Below are 19,855 nucleotides of genomic sequence, written 5' to 3'. Positions count from 1 at the left end.
TTCCCCATCTAGGATTTGGTAAATTTGTAAATAAATTCTTCTATCACTCTGGGGATCATGGGCCCCACAGCAGCAAACTTTCAGGGGTTAAGCCCCAATGCAGTACACAACTTTGTGGACTTTCAAATTCAGACTTTTACCAAACGTTCCCCAGTCAGTTCCCAATCGACATCTCAGGCATCCCTCCAAAAAGTAACCCTTTCTTGGCAGAACAGGATCACACTTACTTGTACCTGTATTACCTGTTGCAAATCCAGCAGACCTGGCCTCTTTGCTTATGAAAGATACTTGGACTGGCATTAACAGCACAGTGCCTTCACCTAAACTTTGAAAATAAAATACGCAAACCTTTGAAGTAACAAAGATAAACTTTATATACAGATGGAACAAGTTTCCTGTACTAGGGACATTTGGGGTCTCTCTAACTTACAAGCACGGTATTTAAAGTGCCACAGTCCCACACCCCACTCATAATGGACAATGTAATTGTGCAGTTCAGCCCTTGGCAACTTGTCCCTTCCCCAAGAGCCCTTAATACACACCAGGTAACCCTACCTGCCCCAAAGTACCTCTCCTTGGCAAAGACAGTGGATCCCTTGATCCTTTGCAGCAGGTTTATGTACAAAACCTGTCCACACACAGAGGACCAAACACTGGTGCCTTCCAATACCTTTCATCTGGTGGATCACTCACTGGGGACTCACAAGGCTGACAAAGGGATCCACAGAAAACTGGATCTCTAGGCTTTTCCTCCAAGCAAAGCACACCCCAGCCTATGGTGGATATACTGTCTGTGTTTTTGTGCAGCTCTCTCACTCTCTCTATGGATGGATGCTACAGTGGGGATTCCTTTATAACCTCTGCTGCCCTAATCTGTGGATATGGCTCCAAATCCAGGCTCTTCCTTGGTCCCCCAATCAGTCCATTCCCCTGCCTGTAACTGGGCTGGATGAAATCACAGGCAGAACAGGGGGAAGTGAAAGAGTTGTCTGATCTCCAACCGAGTATACTCCTGGATCCCCCCAGGACTCAATGTACCAAGTTGATGTATTCATTTCAATTAAAATTTCCTCAACTGATACACTCTCTCACCCCCACGTCTCAGGTTCTATACTGTCACTTACCTAGTATCTTAATTGACTAATGATGAATCTAGCCTATGCAAAACATGCTGGATTGGACAAATGTGTATAGTCACACACTGCAGCACAGATTAAAGAGAAACCCGGAATTACAGAATCTAAGACATCATCAGTATGGTCATTTCATGCCAACCACATAGCTCCTTCTGCATATGCTGATAAGAATATCTGTGCTATGATGATACACCCCAGTTCTGGTGGAACCTTCTGTAGTCAGGGTCAGAACCAAGCTGAAGCTTTAGCTGGAAAGAAATTTTTCTCTGACTTTGCTCTGCATACGAGGATACAAGTTCTATATTTACAAAGAATCTGTAGAATAATGCATGTTTTACAGATGTTGCTACCTTAGCCTTTTTACAAAATAAGAATTGTTGCAAAGTTTTTAGAGCCTTTCATTTAGACAAAAATTCTGACATCTCCCTTCAAGCAAAAATAACAAAATGTTAAATGACCCTTGAGAGAATGAAGAATTTTTGCCGGGCAAAACATAAAAAGAAACTATCCATATTTATAACCTGGCAATGATTTTGTCAGTCGTTATTCTAATGCAATAATGGTATTTCAGTAGCATTTTATTGCCATCAACACATTTTTCTTAGTAATTTGTCAACTCTCCAACATACTGTAGTATGGTCATTCTGAACCTTTGTTGAGAGGCAAAGTAAATACTGAGAGCAACTCTAAAAGTAGGAAATAGAGAAATATGGGAAATAGAGTCATGCAGTGCCTAGGTTCGATTCTAGCCAGAGCACTACCCAAAAGGAGTCCCAATGTTCTTCCTGCGTCTGTTTATTCTGGGTGCTCCAGTTTCCCCCTACACTCCAAACACATAAAGGCAGGTTAAATGACAACCTGGTTAGCTTGGTAAAATTTGCCTCAGCGTGCGAATGTGATAGGATTGGGGAGTGACTGTAAGTCTTGTACAATGTCTGTAAAGGGATATATTGGTGTTATATAATTAAAAATGATAAAGTTATATTTTAGTTTTTTAAAGGACTTTTAGCCTTGTACCTAGGTTTCCCCATTCTGGCTCAGGGGCATATTTACAGAGGAAGCAGACCCTGCGATTGCAGGGGTGCCAGGAGTGTAAAGGGCCCAGTAAATTACTAATTAGTTAGCAATTTAAATATATCTGGGTAGAATTGGCCAACTTTCAATGTTTGAGGTCCAATATTGAGTGTGCTGTGTGGCCCAATAACATCTAGTTCTGGTTGGTAAGCTTTATACAACAATTTATGCTAAGTAATGCAAGGTGTTGGTATCGGCAAAGCCTCTGTGGGACTTCATGAGCCCCTATCTAGTAAGTAAAATATGATTAAAAATGTAAGAAGCTCTATAGCAGAGGCTTTACAATAGGTAAAACTGCTCCTTCAGATAAAAAAAATTAAGCCAATATATGTGGTTGTTTTTAGTGATGAGCAAATGTTTTCGCCAGGCATGGATTTGCAGTGAATTTCTGCATTTCGCCATTGGCGAATTGTTTTAGTTGGACATCAAATTGGGCACGGTTGCATCAAAAAAAGGGCTGGTGGCAAAAAATAGACGCAGCAGTTTTGTTTCATCAATCTACTTTCTAGTGCTTTGAAATTATACTGGATCTTTCTGTTATTTGGATCTCTATACCTTATGTCTACTAAAAAAATAATTTAAAAATTGTTTAAAAATGAATTAAACCCAGTAGAATTGTTTTCCCTCCAATAAGCATTAATTATATCTTGGTTGCAATCAAGTACAATGCACTGTTTTATTATTACAGAAAAAAGGCAATTATTTTAAAAATGAGAATTATTTGATTAAAATGGAGTCTATGGGAGAAGACCAATAATTCAGAGTTTTCTGGATAACAGGTTCTAGATAACAGATCCCATACCTGTACATCCATTCTATAGAGTTTCTAAAGACCTTTTTGCAATTGCATACCCCCCAACTGTCCCGCTTTCTATAGCGCATCCCGCTGTCCCAGATAGTTCCCTGAATGTCACGCATTTTCGTAATTGATTATGGAAATGCGGGACATTCATAGAAGGATCCGCGACAGCGGGATGAGAAGGTTTAAGATGAGCGCTCCGACTCCTTGTGCTGCTTCTCTCCTTATGTGGCTCCTTCTCCGGCGGTCCCAGGCCCTTTTATAAGGTTGCGCCTGTGCGTAATGACGTCACACGTACACACGGGGCACAACCTTATAAAAGGGCCTGGGACCGCCGGAGAAGGAGCCACATAAGGAGAGAAGCAGCGCATGGAGTCGGAGCACGTATGGGGGGCTCTGTGTATGGGGGGCACTGTGTTTGGGGGGCACTGTGTTTGGGGGGCTCTGTGTTTGGGGGGCACTGTGTTTGGGGGGCACTGTGTTTGGGGGGCACTGTGTTTGGGGGGCTCTGTGTATGGGGGCACTGTGTATGGGGGCACTGTGTATGGGGGGTACTGTCTATGGGGGCCTGGGGGGCACTGTGTATGGGGGGTACTGTCTCCCCTGTGTGGGGGGGCAAAACTGGTAGATAGTTATAACTCACTTATATTTATTATAACATTTGTCCTCCCTGTGTGTAATTCTGTATATTGTAAGATTGTACAGCGCTTTATAAATAAAGTTATACATACATACATACATAAGTTATACATACATACATACATGCATACATAACTGACTGCCTTCTCTCTGTATTTGTATTTTATATGTAGGAGTTGCTATTTTGTTTTCCTTAGTTAGTACAGTATGAGGGTATAGCACATTTGCATCTGATCCCACCATTTCAACTATATAAAAGGAGTATTTTTAGAAAAAAATGGGGTGTGTTAATTGGGGCGTGGTCACAAAATGGGGTGTGTTAATTGGGGCGTGTGCGCGCCAAATCTTTTTGTCCCTCTTTTTGTTTTTCAAATGTTGGGAGGTATGCAATTGTTGTTGCATCAGACAACAAAAAACGACATCAAGGTGCTAAAACATGCACTTATTTTTCAAACTGACTTTTGCACTAGGTACCTTTAATGAGTTAAGCGAAGAGAAAAACAGAATGGTACAGAGACATATAATGGAGACAGGGGATAGAGAAAGACAGAAAAGGCCTTTATAAAAAGTTGCATATAGCCAAAGTAGAATGACAGATATTTTTTAAGGGGGCCCATGAAATATTTTTTGGCTTTGGTGGCTTAGATGCCCTGCCAGCTTCAGTTTTACTTTGCGTCAGTAACCACATAACACTGTGCTGAAATGTTTGTGTCGTTTCAGCTGCTGTATTTACACACCAATGACCCACTTGTATTGCCAGTCTTTTACCACTAGATGTCACTCTTGCACAAGTAAAATCATTCATACTCTCTTATTTTTTGCCTTTTAACGTAATAGTATGACTCTGAGTCATTGATAGACGTTATCATGATTTACCTACGTATCATGATTTACGTAGGTCACAGTTACAGGAGTGGAGACTGAGTCATGAAGATGTTTGTAATAATGATATATGAGCCGCAATCAGTGAAAAACATGTCAGTCATTACCCTAGGATATTCTTTCACTGAGAGTCTGAGCAACCCATACTCATTTCTGGGAATTATAGTCTTTAGTGAAACTCTGGATAAAGCTTTCTCCTTCTGGTGCAGACATAACAAGTTGGCCACATTAATCACACATTTCCTTGCTTGCTACGTGATAGGATTAAACTTTACATATATTTCAGGCAGTGCTCCCAGGTGGTTTACCTGTGCCATGGAAATGTTGTACACGAAACATAGGGGAAAGGTCAAATATAAGCATGCTGAGATATCTGTAATAAATGATAGATGTTATATTGTGGTGACCAGGCATCTCCAAATAAAAAAATGCATTGTTTTAAACGTCCCTATCGGCACACTGAAGGAAGTAGCATGACTATCTTGCATCATTTTTAGTTAGAGCTGCCTGGTGTATTAATGGTCTGGCAGGTTAAAACAAAACTAATTGTGCTAATGCTACTATTGGAAACAGACCGTCATTCCTCAAGGACTTCTCCACCAAAAACTTACTGCTGGGCTGTGATTTCTTATGTGCAAAGATTGTAGTTAATATAACAATTAATTAATATTAATATAACATTTGCACTGGCCCTTACCCTCCTCTCCTTAGCCCCACAGGCTCCTGGGGTCTCAGGCAACTGCAAAAAAATATAACTCCAAATGATACTCGTTTGGAGTATATAGATATCTACATACCTATACAGATCTATCTATACACTTACACATGTATATACAAATATATATACAGATATGGGATCCATTATCTGGAAACCCATTATCCAAAAAGCTCTGAATTGCACTAAGGCCATCTCCCATAGACTCCATTTTAATAAATAATCAAATAATTTATATTTTTTAAATTGTTTTCCTTTTCCTCTGTTAAAATAAAAGTACCTTGTTTATGATCCCAACAAACATTTAATTAAACATAATTTAACATAATTAAACATACATACCTACCTATAGTACACTAACTGTAGATCTTAAGATATTATAGTCTTTAGTTGCACATCTGTACTCTCAATCTCATTAATATCATTCTTAAGGACTGGAGCCCAAAACTACACTACATACTTAAGGTGAGGCCTTACCAGGTTACCCCCTCAAGCTTTGCTTTGGTCAAGATGCAAAAATATTAGTAGCCTGCCCACCTGTTTCAATAAAAACAACAATTCCACTATGTAATCCTAGACGCTTAAACCTCATTTATCCTGATACAGAATATATACTGTACCCTCTATAGTTGCCCAAATCAAATGTTGCTTGACTGCAATACTCTAGCTCACTCTCACAGCCAAATAGTATAGGTTTTATTAAATACCCAGGGTGCAAATTCTCCTAGGTCAAATTACTGCCCAGGTCCACTGGGAGTTCCTCTGGTACTTTGTAAGACAGTTCTAAGAATTAAAGAGATATTTTACAGATGTAATTAAAAGAGATATTGTATAGATATATGTGCTGTGTCTTGGTGATAAATCAAGGGTGAGAAGGTTTTATAACACCAGGATGACACCTACAGTTGATATATATTCTGACCTTTGATGTGTTCTCCAGTGTGTTCCAAATGGTGGAAATAATATATACACAGCACTAACTAGGTGGTTTTTCACGGTGAGGGCAGTGAGGCTGTGGAATGCCCTTCCTAGTGATGTGGTAATGGCAGATTCTGTTAATGCCTTTATGAGGGGCCTGGATGAGTTCTTGAACAATCAGAATATCCAAGGCTATTGTGATACTAATATCTACAGTTAGGGGCTGATTTACTTACCCACGAACGGGTCGAAATGAGTCCGATTGCGTTTTTTTCGTAATGATCGGTATTTTGCGATTTTTTCGTATGTTTTGCGATTTTTTCGGATTCTTTACGAATTTTTCGTTACCAATACGATTTTTGCGTGTATATATTATTTCCACCATTTGGAACACACTGGAGAACACATCAAAGGTCAGAATATATATCAACTGTAGGTGTCATCCTGGTGTTATAAAACCTTCTCACCCTTGATTTATCACCAAGACACAGCACATATATCTATACAATATCTCTTTTAATTACATCTGTAAAATATCTCTTTAATTCTTAGAACTGTCTTACAAAGTACCAGAGGAACTCCCAGTGGACCTGGGCAGTAATTTGACCTAGGAGAATTTGCACCCTGGGTATTTAATAAAACCTATACTATTTGGCTGTGAGAGTGAGCTAGAGTATTGCAGTCAAGCAACATTTGATTTGGGCAACTATAGAGGGTACAGTATATATTCTGTATCAGGATAAATGAGGTTTAAGCGCTACGAAAAATGCGCAACTTTTCGCGTAATTTTTAACGCTACGAAAAATGCGCAACTTTTTACGCAACTTTCGTAATGGATACGAAAAACTCGCGTTTTTACGCAAAAATCGTATTGGTAACGAAAAATTCGTAAAGAATCCGAAAAAATCGCAAAACATACGAAAAAGTCGCAAAATGTTCGTTTTTAAGTCGGAACTTTTCCAATTCGGGTCGGATTCGTGGGTTAGTAAATCAGCCCCTTAGTATTAGTGGTTGTATTTATAGTTTATGTATGTGAGTGTATAGATTGGTAGGTGTGGGTTGTGTGTGCTGGGTTTACTTGGATGGGTTGAACTTGATGGACACTGGTCTTTTTTCAACCCTATGTAACTATGTAACTATGTAACTATGTAACTATATCAGAATCTTCCATCTTATTGGGATGGGTTGCAGTCCATACAAATAAATGTACTGTGCTTTCCCTGAACCAAAGATAAATGAAAACCTTATTTCTCTTCCACAGCGTTATCAACAAACCTTTGTGTAGTCCCCTGTAGCTTTGATATTGATTTCTGGAGGTTTTTTTGCTCAAGGTATATTGTATTTTTCCAGAATATTACCATATAATATATAAACAAAGTGGGCCTGTTGGCAAGTTATTTATACATGTTACCTAATATAATGTAATTGAGCATTTAGCTGCTAAAATGTTACCCCTTTTTATGTCTAATTTTCCAAAGTGACAGCCTAGTTTTGGGTTTAGAGCTGGCAAATTCAACTTGCTTGGGGTTGGGCAATAGCCTATATTGCTGACAATAGTTTGTGTGCAAAAGCTGTGTGGGTGTTACACATTTATACAGTATATTGTATTCATTTTGGTATCTAATTTTCTTCTATCATTATGTTGGGTTGAAAAACCCAACATACTGTTCTTCGACTTATTCTTCCGCTTTTTGTTATTATTATTATTCTTAGCACCCCCCATTTTCTAAACACTACTCCTCCTACAGTTTTAGGGTTACAACACCCAAAATCTCCACACTTCTTCACCCTATAGCGGAGCAGGTTGCTTGTGCTTTTCTAAGCGATCCCCCCGCGTCTTTTTGTGGCGCCGCTCTGAACCCCCCAATTTTCCCATTGACTTTGACAGGGAAGATTTTCAAACTGCTGCCACACGTACAGCTTTGAAGCTACACCCCCCAAACTTGAATAACGGTCACCCAAATGAAACAGCAACATTTGTTGGATGACCCAAAGTGGGAGTGGCCAACAATAGTCAATCAAATTTCACCCAGTGACTTTAATGGGGAAATTTAAACTGCTGCCAATCTTACAGCTTTGAGGCTACACACCAAACTTGAATCACATAGTCATGGGGCAGAGTTTTGAACAGCCAATCAGATTTTACCTATTGATTTGGCAAAAATCCAACCTGCTGCCATTCTCACAGTAATAACACCAGGGTCCCCAAACTTTGCAGATTTAGGCACCAGGTAACTGCGGTTCAAGGTTAGAAAAAGTGGGCAGAACCACCAAAAGCCAATCAGATTTTACCTATTGAATTTTATTGGTTTGATATCAGGGTCACCAAACTTTGCACAGTCAGTCACTGGGTGACTACATACTCAAAGTTACAAAAAGTGGGCCGCCAAAAGCCAATCAAATTTCTTTCACTGTTTTCAGTGGGGAAATTTTAACTGCTGCCATTCTTTTGAATGTCAGGGTCCCCAAACTTTGCAAAGTTTGTCATTGGGTGACTTTAAATTGCTGCCTTTCAGACACTATTAAAACCAGGGTCTCCAATTTTGCACAGTGGTTTTTACTTTATAACTGTGGTCCAAGGTTGGAAAAAGTGGGCTGAATCAACAACAGATCAGATTTCATTCAGCGACTTCACGTTTTTTAAACCAACATGAAGATTGTTCTCAAGCTTCACTTTCTAGTTAATTTTGAAATTTGACATGGAGCTAGACATTATTTGCAATGTGAATATGTGTTATATAACAATAAAAACTATACCATAAAAATAATGACATAATCCCTTTAAGAACGATTTTGGCTTAGTGAGAACTGCTGAACAAAAACTGAACAAAAATGATGACCAACTGCAAATTATCTCAGAATATAACTGTCTACATCATACTAACATTACATTTTTTGCCAAACTTTATCTTTGAATGAATATTAAAACATCAATCCAAAATTTTAAAGGAAAAAGTAAGTCAAAGTCACTTTGGGGTGGCAAAATGTTAGGCACCCCCAAGTGACTTTGACCACCTACCTTTTACCCCGGGCTGGTGCCCCTGTGAGGAGGGAACAGCACCAGCCCGGGGTAGCTGCCGGCGCTTCCTTCTTCCTGATTCGCTGCGCGCGCATGCACAGTAGAGTGAAAAGCCGAACAAGATATAGGCTTCTAAATGTCTAAAAATGCAAAAAAAAATCAAATTTTCCATTATATAAACACACATACTAGAAACAAAAATTATTTTATGCACGAATATACAACTGATTTGGAAAGTCCCATGTCTCCTGAATATGCCAATACCAAATATATATAGTTTTATGGAGATTTGTCACTTGTATAGGTCAAAAACTCCCAGCAGTACACTACCAAATTTCCAAAGCACTTCTCCAGAAAGCTGCATACTTTAGATTTCAAGGACAAAATTTCCACTAACAAAAGGTTTATCCCAGAAAATTGTACATTTTTGGAAAGAACAGATTCTGGGGAATACAGAATAGGCACAACTGTCTGTCTACTCCAAACTATCAAGTCGCAATGCTTTCCTAAAGTTATTGGTTTTTATCAAAATTTGTGATTTTTTTTAAAAATTGCTTCAAAGCTCCAGTCTATAGTATCTTATCTCCTACAGGTCATAAAGTAACCAAATAAAACACCCTAAATATGAACGCCAGGGGTCCACTGAACAGTTTGATGCCCAATATGTATAGGTTTACCTAAGTATGTGGCATGTAGGGGCCCCAATGTGAACATACCCCCATATGATCTATCATTTCTGTCATTTCAGCTCCTGCAAAATCAACACATTTACATCATTATATGTGGGATAAAGTTAGTAAAAAGTACACTCACCCCAGAAAGTCATATATTTTTGGAAAGTACACATTCCCCCAAATCTAAAATGGGTACCCATGTCTTTCTACTCCAAAGTACCAAGCCGCACAGCTTTTCTAAAGTTAGCAATTTTGATGACATTTCCAAAAATCCCCTCAAAGCTTCCAGTTTGCAGCATCTTATCTCCCACATAGCATTAGGTACAAAGATAAAACACCCTGAATTTGAACACCAGGGGTCCACTGAACAGTTTGATGCCCAATATGTATAGGTTTACCTAAGTATGTGGCATGTAGAGGCCCCAATGTGAACATACCCCCATATGATCAATCATTTCTGTTATTTCAGCTCCAGCAAAATCAACACATTTACATCATTTATGTGGGATAAAACTAGTAAAAAGTATGCTCACCCCAGAAAGTCATATATTTTTGGAAAGTACACATTCCCCTGAATCTAAAATGGGTACCCATGTCTTTCTACTCCAAAGTACCAAGCCACACAGCTTTTCTAAAGTTAGCAATTTTGATGACATTTCCAAAAATCCCCTCAAAGCTTCCATTTCGCAGCATCTTATCTCCTACATAGTGTTAGGTACCAAGATAAAACACCCTAAATTTGAACGCCAGGGGTCCACTGAACAGTTTGATGCCCAATATGTATAGGTTTACCTAAGTATGTGACATGTAGGGGCCCCAATGGGAACATACCCCCATATGATGTATCATTTCAGCTCCTGCAAAATCAACACATTTACATCCTTTATGTGGGATAATGCTACAAAAAAAGTACACCCCAGAAAGCCATATATTTTTGGAAGGTACACATCCCCCCAAATCTATAATGGGTAAACATTTCTTTTTGCTCCAAAGTACCCAGCTGTAAAGCTTTCCTAAGTTTGCAGATTTATATGACATTTAGAAAATCGCATAAAAATGTTGCAATTTGCCGCATTTATCTCTCACAATTTCTTTATAAAGATCAGATAAAGGCAAATCACCCCCAATAGGAACACCTAAGGTCTACTGAACAGTTTGATGCCCAATATGCATAGATATACCAAAGTCTGCGGTATGTACTGACCCCAAAATGAAAATAGCGCATATGGATTTCTCGCCTGCCAACTCAGCTTTTGCACACAGAGACCCCTGTCAGTGTATTATGTGCCGAAACTTCCCCTAACTATACAGAGACCCCCACAAAACTATATATTTTTGGAAAGTACACAATCTGACAAATCCAACAAGGGTAAAGAGTCCTTTCTACACCAAAGTACCAATCTGCAAAGCTTTCCTAAAGTTATTGGTTTTTATGACATTTCAGAAAATCGCCTAAAAATGTTGCAATTTGCCGCATTTATCTCACACAATTTCTTGCGTACAAAGGCAAATCACCCCAAATAGGAACACCAGAGGCCTACTGAACAGTTTGATGCCCAATATGCATAGATATACCAAAGTCTGCGGTATGTACTGACCCCAAAATGAAAATAGCGCATATGGATTTCTCGCCTGCCAAATCAGCTTTTGCACACAGAGCCCCCTGACAGCGTATTATGTGCAGTAACCCCCCCTAACTATACAGAGACCCCCAGAAAACCATATATTTGTGGAAAGTACACATTCTGATGAATTCAAAATAGGCAAAGTTATTTTTGTACACCAAAGTTACACCTGGCAAAGCTATGCTAAAAACAGATTAGGAACAGTTATACAGGGATAAAATGCGAAACAACAAAATAAGTCACATGACAGTGTAATTAGTGGTCAAAATATCTGATCCAGTCACGCTGTCAAAATAAACAGTTTTTAGGTAAAAGAAACTAAAAACAAAGTGGTAAAATTAAAAAAAAAAAAAACCCCAAAGTGTTGTATACATGTGTGTACATGTGTAAAAGTTGTGTTATAGTGTGTAAGTGTGTATATGAGTGTAAATAAGTGTATAAAACTATGGAAAAATGAAAAAAAGAAACTGCTAAAATGTGTGCTGTAAGTGTGTGTAAATGTATGTAAGTGTGTATAAATGTATGTAAGTGTGTGTGTAAGTGTGTAAATGCAAAAAAAAAAGTCCTTACCTGTCCTGAAGATCCGATCACCTCCTCCTCAGTGGGCCGGCGCTGGGGGGGAAGAAGGAAGCAGCAGACGTGATGCGATCGCGTCTGCTGCTTCCTGGAGGGTCCTGCAACACGATCGATTGCAGGACCCTCATGACAGCCCCCCTGGCACATTGCCCAGGGGGGCTGTCATCGTTAGAAGCTCTCTGCAGCCCTTAAATGCCAACGACATATGAAACTCGTCGTTGGCATTTATGCCATACGTCATTGGCAGTAAAAGAGTTAAAGGTCTATATGCAGGGTTTAAATTCTGTAGCAGGTGGTGTTGCCATGTATTTTACATCATTATTCAATAAAGATTACAATCAAAATATGCATATTGCTTGCTTATGTGTGAGTATGGGGACTTGAGCTTTAAAATCTTAAAAACAAGTTCCACAAACTAAACCTGCTGCTTTCTGATTCACCTATTTCATAGTCAGTGCTATTCACACAGGGCCATAATCATTCATGATTTGTATTCCCCAACTTTGTACTTACTGCTCTTGGCTGGAAAGAGGCTTGGACTCCTTTTTCTTCCAGCGCCACCCAATCAACAGATTTATAGAATGGGTGGCGCCTGATGTCTCCTTGCACACCAAGTTGTCATTTTGGATTCACTTGAAGGAGCTAAAAGAACAAAGAATGCATTTTGATACTGCGAATTTTACAATTATTAACATACCAACCAAAAAATAATTGAAAATGATTTGCAAAAATTGCAGGTTAGATATTCACATTTATAATAGGTTTGTTTAAATTAACATGACATCAGTCATTTAATCCAGAATAGGCTTTTTGGTATATTCAAGCTTTCACTTTTTCTCCATGCCTAAAATAAATGCAGCTGATGAAAAACAAAACACATGGTTTATAATGGCAAACAATAATTAAAATATGGATTGTGAATTAGTGCTGGGCGGTATGACCAAAAATTTATATCACGGTATTTTTCAAAATTATATCGGTATCACGGTATTTGACGGTATTTTTTTTTCCCCATGCATGATTAGGTGACCACCCCAAACACCCGCCACCCGCACCCCCCCCGCCACCCCAAACACCCCCCCATCCGCACGCAGCCCCCCCACCCCCCCATCCGCACGCACCCCCCCACGCACCCCCCCACCCCCCATCCGCACACACCCCCCCCACCCCCCCATCCGCACGCACACCCCCCACCCCCCCATCCGCACACACACCCCCCACCCCACCCCAAACACCCCCCCATCCGCACACACCCCCCCACCCCAAACACCCCCCCATCCGCACACACCCACCCCACCCCAAACACCCCTCCATCCCCTTCACATAAATATAACCCCCCACCCCATCCCACCCCCCCCAAACACAACCCCATCCCCTTCACATAAGTATAACCCACCCACCCCCACCCCAAACACCCCCCCATCCCCTTCACATAAATATAACCACCCACCCCACCCCCCCCAAACACAACCCCATCCCCTTCACATAAGTATAAACCACCCACCCCCACCCCAAACACCCCCCCATCCCCTTCACATAAATATAACCCCCCACCCCACCCCCCCCAAACACAACCCCATCCCCTTCACATAAAATATAATTACTGGCCAGGCACCCCCCGACAGCTCACATTGGTATCCGACTCTGAATGCGTCCTAGCGATGGCGCTTTTGTAGAGTGTGCGCGCTGACGTCACGTGCGCACCCGGAAGTATTCAGCACACCGGTATGGGGGTATGTAGAAAATTCATATCGGTTTCAAAAAAAAAAATGGTGATCGGTTTTTACCGGTATACCGCCCAGCACTATTGTGAATGCATTTTCATTTCAAGTTTTATTTACTGTGCTCATGTTGTTGCATACACAAAAGGTGATAAACTCTGATAAACACATCAGATTAAGGGATCTTTAATTCCATTTTAGTTAAGGCAGTGGAGGATTAATGGAGCATTACAACTCTGTTCCCCTCTACTCTATCCCACTTTTGCTACTCACCATTTTCAGAAGATTTACTAGATCCAGCCAGTCAGGTTTTTCAGGCTCATACAAGGGGATTTAACTCAAGCTGAGCTCTCCTATGACACTGTCACAAAATAGGGCCTTTCTGGTTGCCATCTCACAGATGGTGATACCAAAAGACCACCAGTCAACTGCTGCACTGTATGGTTTTCTCCATAGAATCTTAAAAGAAAAAAATATTTCTCATTTTTTTCTATTTTAAAATTTGAATAAACTAATTTCCATGAAATTCTTACATTTACTAAAAAGTCAGTGCGGGAAAAGTTTTTTTCAGAATTTTTCAACTTGTCGCATGAAAACGGCAACTTTTTAGAATTTTGAAATGAAGAACCAGCGTAAAAAAACTGAGACCTCTACAGTTTTCAAAGAAAAAGAAGGATCCTCCAGGGAAGGGAAAGGACATCTGCCACTGACTTCTACATGAACTCAACAAGTTTTGTCTGGGGGAATTTTCGGATTCCAAATTTTAGCCATTTTGACACATAGTAAATCTCAGAAAGTTTTTTCTCAGAACTTTTTTTACTGCAAAATTTAACGCAAAAAATTCTGATGATTAGTAAATAGTCCCCTTGGTATGTTCTGTTTATCCTTTCTATATTTTTTTGTTTTGGCCTGTAGTAAATAATGCTAGAACAATGGAGTGCTTCCACCAGTGTACAATAGCCTTTAGAGTCAGGTGTCTCTAAGTTTAGGATCCGAAACTGCCAAGGGCCAAAAATAAAAGACTTACTTAAAATAAAATAAATATAACTGTGAATACTCACATGCTGGCATATTTACAGATAAAAAATATCTATAAAGCTATATCAATCCAAATGAGTTAATAGTTATTTGTATATATATATATTTTATATACCATTTGGTGGTCTTGGGCACATTCATGCCTTTACTTGGATTGTGAACATACTAATTCCTTACCTCTGGGGCCATTTATCTCTGGGTTCCGGCCACTCAGTGATGGTGTTGTCATGGAAAACATTCTGTTTAGCCAAGCTGAGATCCTAACATGGCCTTCGTGATCCAGCAGAATGTAGTCGGGTTTAATGTCTCTGTAATATAGAGATTAAAGGAGTTACATAGAAGAAGGCAAGGGCTGCTGATCTGCAGAGCAACCTGTGTGTTGTCTCTGCTGTAGAATGTTACAGAAATAAATCTATACTGAATGATGGATAATCCCCTTGCTGTGCAGGAATTGCAGGCCGCATATCATCTCTGCTGAATAGAATCTTTTAAACAGGGAAATAACAGTTAATCCATGAAGCTTACCCTATAATACACTGCCTTTCTATTAAAAAATTAAAAAGTCATTGACCACAAAATGTAAATGTGTTTCTAAGTATGCAAAATGTGCATTTTCTATTCCATACAACATAACTTTTCCAATTAGTCTATAAAGAATTAATGGTATGGTAAAAAAAAACACCTTTTTTGCTAAATATTGGCTCCTTTATAAACACTTAGCAAATTTGCACTAGCAGTAACCCATTGCAACCAATCAATTATTTTCTTTAATTGTTCTAGCTGCAGGTCCCCAGGGCAAATTAGCCCAGTATTACTAAATGTGCCCTATGGAATAAAAAAAGAAGCAAATATATGGGGTAATGTAATAGAAATAGAATAGTCTAAAAAGTGGTTATTTTCTTCCAATCCTGCATCCTGATAGTGATGAGCGAATCTGTCCCGTTTTACAAAAAATTTGCAAACCTCCTGAAGAATTCACGAAACAGCAAAAAAATAGTAAAATGCTGCAACCGCACGACTGCAGCTCTTTTTTTATACGCAACTTTTTCCTCATTTGCCAAATTTTTTTGGTAGTGAATTTTTGCGGCAAAAATAAATGTGCCAGTGCGGAATTGTACAGTGAACCCACACCTGGACTCATCAGGCTGTAAGATACATATCTCAACCTGGGCACAGGTTAGAAGATACTATTACTGTCAAGATTCAGGTACATATCCTAACCTGGGCACAGGCAGTAAGATACTATTACGGTGAAGAGTCAGGTACATATCTCAACCTGGGCACAGGCTGTAAGATACTATTACTGTGAAGAGTCAGGTTCATATCTCAACCTGGGCACAGGCTGTAAGATACTATTACTGTGAAGAGTCAGGTTCATATCTCAACCTGGGCACAGGCTGTAAGATACTATTACTGTGAAGAGTCAGGTACATACTGTATCTCAACCTGGGCACAGGCTGTAAGATACTATTACTGTGAAGATTTAGGTACATATCTCAACCTGGGCACAGGCTGTAAGATACTATTACTGTGAAGAGTCAGGTACATACTGTATCTCAACCTGGGCACAGGCTGTAAGATACTATTACTGTGAAGATTTAGGTACATATCTCAACCTGGGCACAGGCTGTAAGATACTATAACTGTGAAGAGTCAGGTACATATCTTAACCTGGGCACAGGCTGTAAGATACTATTACTGTGAAGATTTAAGTACATATCTCAACCTGGGTGAAGGCTGGAAGATACTATTACTGTGAAGAGTCAGGTACATATCTCAACCTGGGTGCAGGCTGGATGATACTATTGTAGGGACCCATAGGGTTAAGCTTCTTATGGCTTTACACCCTACTTCTTTACACCTTTATTGTTATTGGGTAAGAGCCCCTGTACTTAAGTTACAGTTCTAAAACTATTCCTGACTGATATAGTGTCTGGCAGGAGGGTGTGGCTTCCTCTTTTGGCTGCATACTGTCTCCAAGCAGAGCTCCATCTGAGCCTGGGAGCAGACAGTAGGCCCAAGAAGCCATTGTACCCTAGAGGACACTATGCCTTTAGTGAAAGTCAGGGACAGGGCCCTGTGAACAAGGAATTAGCAAGCACAGTCAGATTCTTTAATAGGACTTTCTAGGAAAGTGAAGGTAGTCAGCTCTAGCTAGAAAGGGCAGCCATTAGCCCCACCAAAGGAGTGATTAGATCCAGGAGTAGTCTCCTATCCAGCAATGTTGCCTCAGTGCAGGGCCACGGAGTAGAGATAGTGACAGGCAGGATAACCCCTGGTCCCTACTCACCCAGAGGACTCATCCACTAGAGGTTATCAACCTGAAGGAGTTCCTACTACTTGGACTACCTCCCAAGGGGTACTGGTTGAAAGGTGTGTTTTCCTGCCCAGACTCTACCAAGAGGTGGGATAAAACGGTGCATACCCTTTTCCCCCCCATGGAAAAAAAGGACTAAAACTCAGTATCACTTCTAGTCAATTTTAGTCATTAAATTCTCCTTTTTATGGGCAAAACTATGAAAAAATCTTAGTTGTAATGTCGATAGTGTATTTATAATATGAATCTCCTGTTGTTAGCCCCATTTGGCTAATTATATTGTTTTGAAAAAACCCACCTACTGTTCTTCCACTTCCTCTTATTTGCCGATTCTTCTTTTTCTTCTTCTTCTTAGCACCCCCCCCATTTTCTAAACTACTCCTTTTACAGTTTTAGGGGTACAACACCCAGACTCTCCACACTTCTTTATCCTATAACAGAGCAGGTTGCTTGTGCTTTTCTAAGTGATCCGGCCCCAAGTCTTTTTGTGGCGCCGCTCCGAACCCCCCAATTTTCCCATTGACTTTGACAGGGAAGATTTTCAAACTGCTGCCACTCTTACAGCTTTGAAGTTACACCCCCCAAACTTGAATAACATAACCATGGGGTCACCCGGAATGAAACAGCATCATTTGATGGATGAACCAAAGTGGGCGGTGTCAACAAAAGCCAATGAAATTTCACCAATTGACTTTAATAGGGAAATTTAAATTACTGCCAATCTTACAGCTTTGAGGCTACACTCACCAAACTTGAATCACATAGTTATGGGGTCAGCCTGAATGAAAATATGATATTTGTTGGATGCCCAAAAGTGGGTGGAGCTACAAACAGCCAATCAAAAAACGACTGCTTTGAGGCTACACTCACCAAACTTGAATCACATAGTTATGGGGTCAGCCTGAATGAAAATATGATATTTGTTGGATGCCCAAAAGTGGGTGGAGCTACAAACAGCCAATCAAAAAACGACTAAAACTCAGTATCACTTCTAGTCAATTTTAGTCATTAAATTCTCCTTTTTATGGGCAAAACTATATACATTCTCACAGTAATAATGCCAGGGTTCCCAAACTTTGCAGCGTTAGTCACTGGATATTTTTGGTTCAAAGTAAGAAAAAGTGGGTGGAACCAAACCAACAGCCAATCACATTCCACCTATTTACTTTCAATGATGAAATCTAAAATGCTGTCTGTTCTGTCCTCCCTACGTATTACCCTGGGGCAGTGTGTAGTTCGACATACAGATAAACTCCTCCCTTCATCAACTCACTGAGACAGGTTGATAGGCTTCAGTTTATTAATAAGGGGAAGGTGTGAAACTGGGGAAAGAGAAATATGCAGCATTTACTATACAGTAGACAAATACAGTAAACAAAACATTATGGTTTATATATGTACAAACACATAAAAGATGAGAGGGGGGTAAGGCCTAGATGCCTGGGCAAGAACAGATGTGCCATGATATAACTGCACATAAACAATTATGAACCCACATTAAGGTATAAACATGGAAGATATATGTTTGTATTATTAACCTAGGGGTTGGGGATGGATGATACCTACCAACGATGCTTCCACGGGGCTGGATTTGGTAGGATTATGCAGGATTGCTATTACACTGTTAATGCTGCTAAGATGGCAGCTATACTAAACCTTTTCCTGTATTACCCATGGTCACATGGTAAAGTACGGTAGGCTGAAAAGGACATTTCTTTAAACAATCAAAACATATACCTCAAGAAACCACAAGGTGGTGCAATAAAACAATAAAACAATGCTGGAGGCATAACACTGTCAGTCCCAAAATTTTACGTCTCAGCCCCCAAACTTTGCAGAGTTGGCCACTGGGGGACTGCAGTTCAAAAATAAGAAAACTGGGTTTGGCCACTAACAGCCAATCAGATTTCATCCATTGAATTTCATTGGTTTAAATATAAAATGCTGTCACACTATTTATGCCAAGGTGCCCAAACTTTGTAGTTTGTCACTGGGTGACTTTGACTAAAGGTTAGAAAAAGGGGCACACCCACCAATCACAATTCACATATTGAATTTTATTGGGTAAAAATTAAGCTGCTGCTGTTCTTTAACTATTGATCCTAGGGTCCTCAAACTTTGCAGTTAGTCACTGGGTAACTGCAGTTCCACTCATTGGGGCTCATTTATCAATGCATCGCAGCACACAAACCGACGCAATTATGATTATGCGCCATTTTGTACGCACACGCAATTGCATATACGTTACATTACGTTGGTTCATTTATTTTTCCGTCAGTTCTTTTTATGTGCATGTCGCAAATAATGGGCAATAATGTCGCAAGCAACAACGTGTTTTTTGGGGGTGTGGCTAGGGGCGGGTTTTATAGGCCTGATTTTTGCGTGAGTGCGCCCTTTGCACCTATACAGTATATGTGCTATTTGTGCGTATATAGGGGCAGATTTGCGCAGGCACGGCTGCATTGCAATTTTTACGCCTGTTCATTTGTGGCGTATTTCTGACTGTGTTCTTCACCATTTGCGCTAGTATATTTGCAGATTTGTGCTACAATAAACTAATTTAGGTATGTCATTAATAAAACCATGTTAATGTTTCTCAAATTTATGATATGTTAATTAGCATTATTATAAAAATATAATTGTTAATTTGTTTACAATGTTTTAATAACATTTACCCTTTTTTTAACTTTGTTCTTATCTATAAAGGCAGTTTCCCTTGTTA

This window comes from Xenopus tropicalis, chromosome 7, assembly GCF_000004195.4.
Source record: "Xenopus tropicalis strain Nigerian chromosome 7, UCB_Xtro_10.0, whole genome shotgun sequence".
Lineage (NCBI taxonomy): Eukaryota > Metazoa > Chordata > Amphibia > Anura > Pipidae > Xenopus > Xenopus tropicalis.
This window is presented reverse-complemented; position numbering follows the sequence as displayed.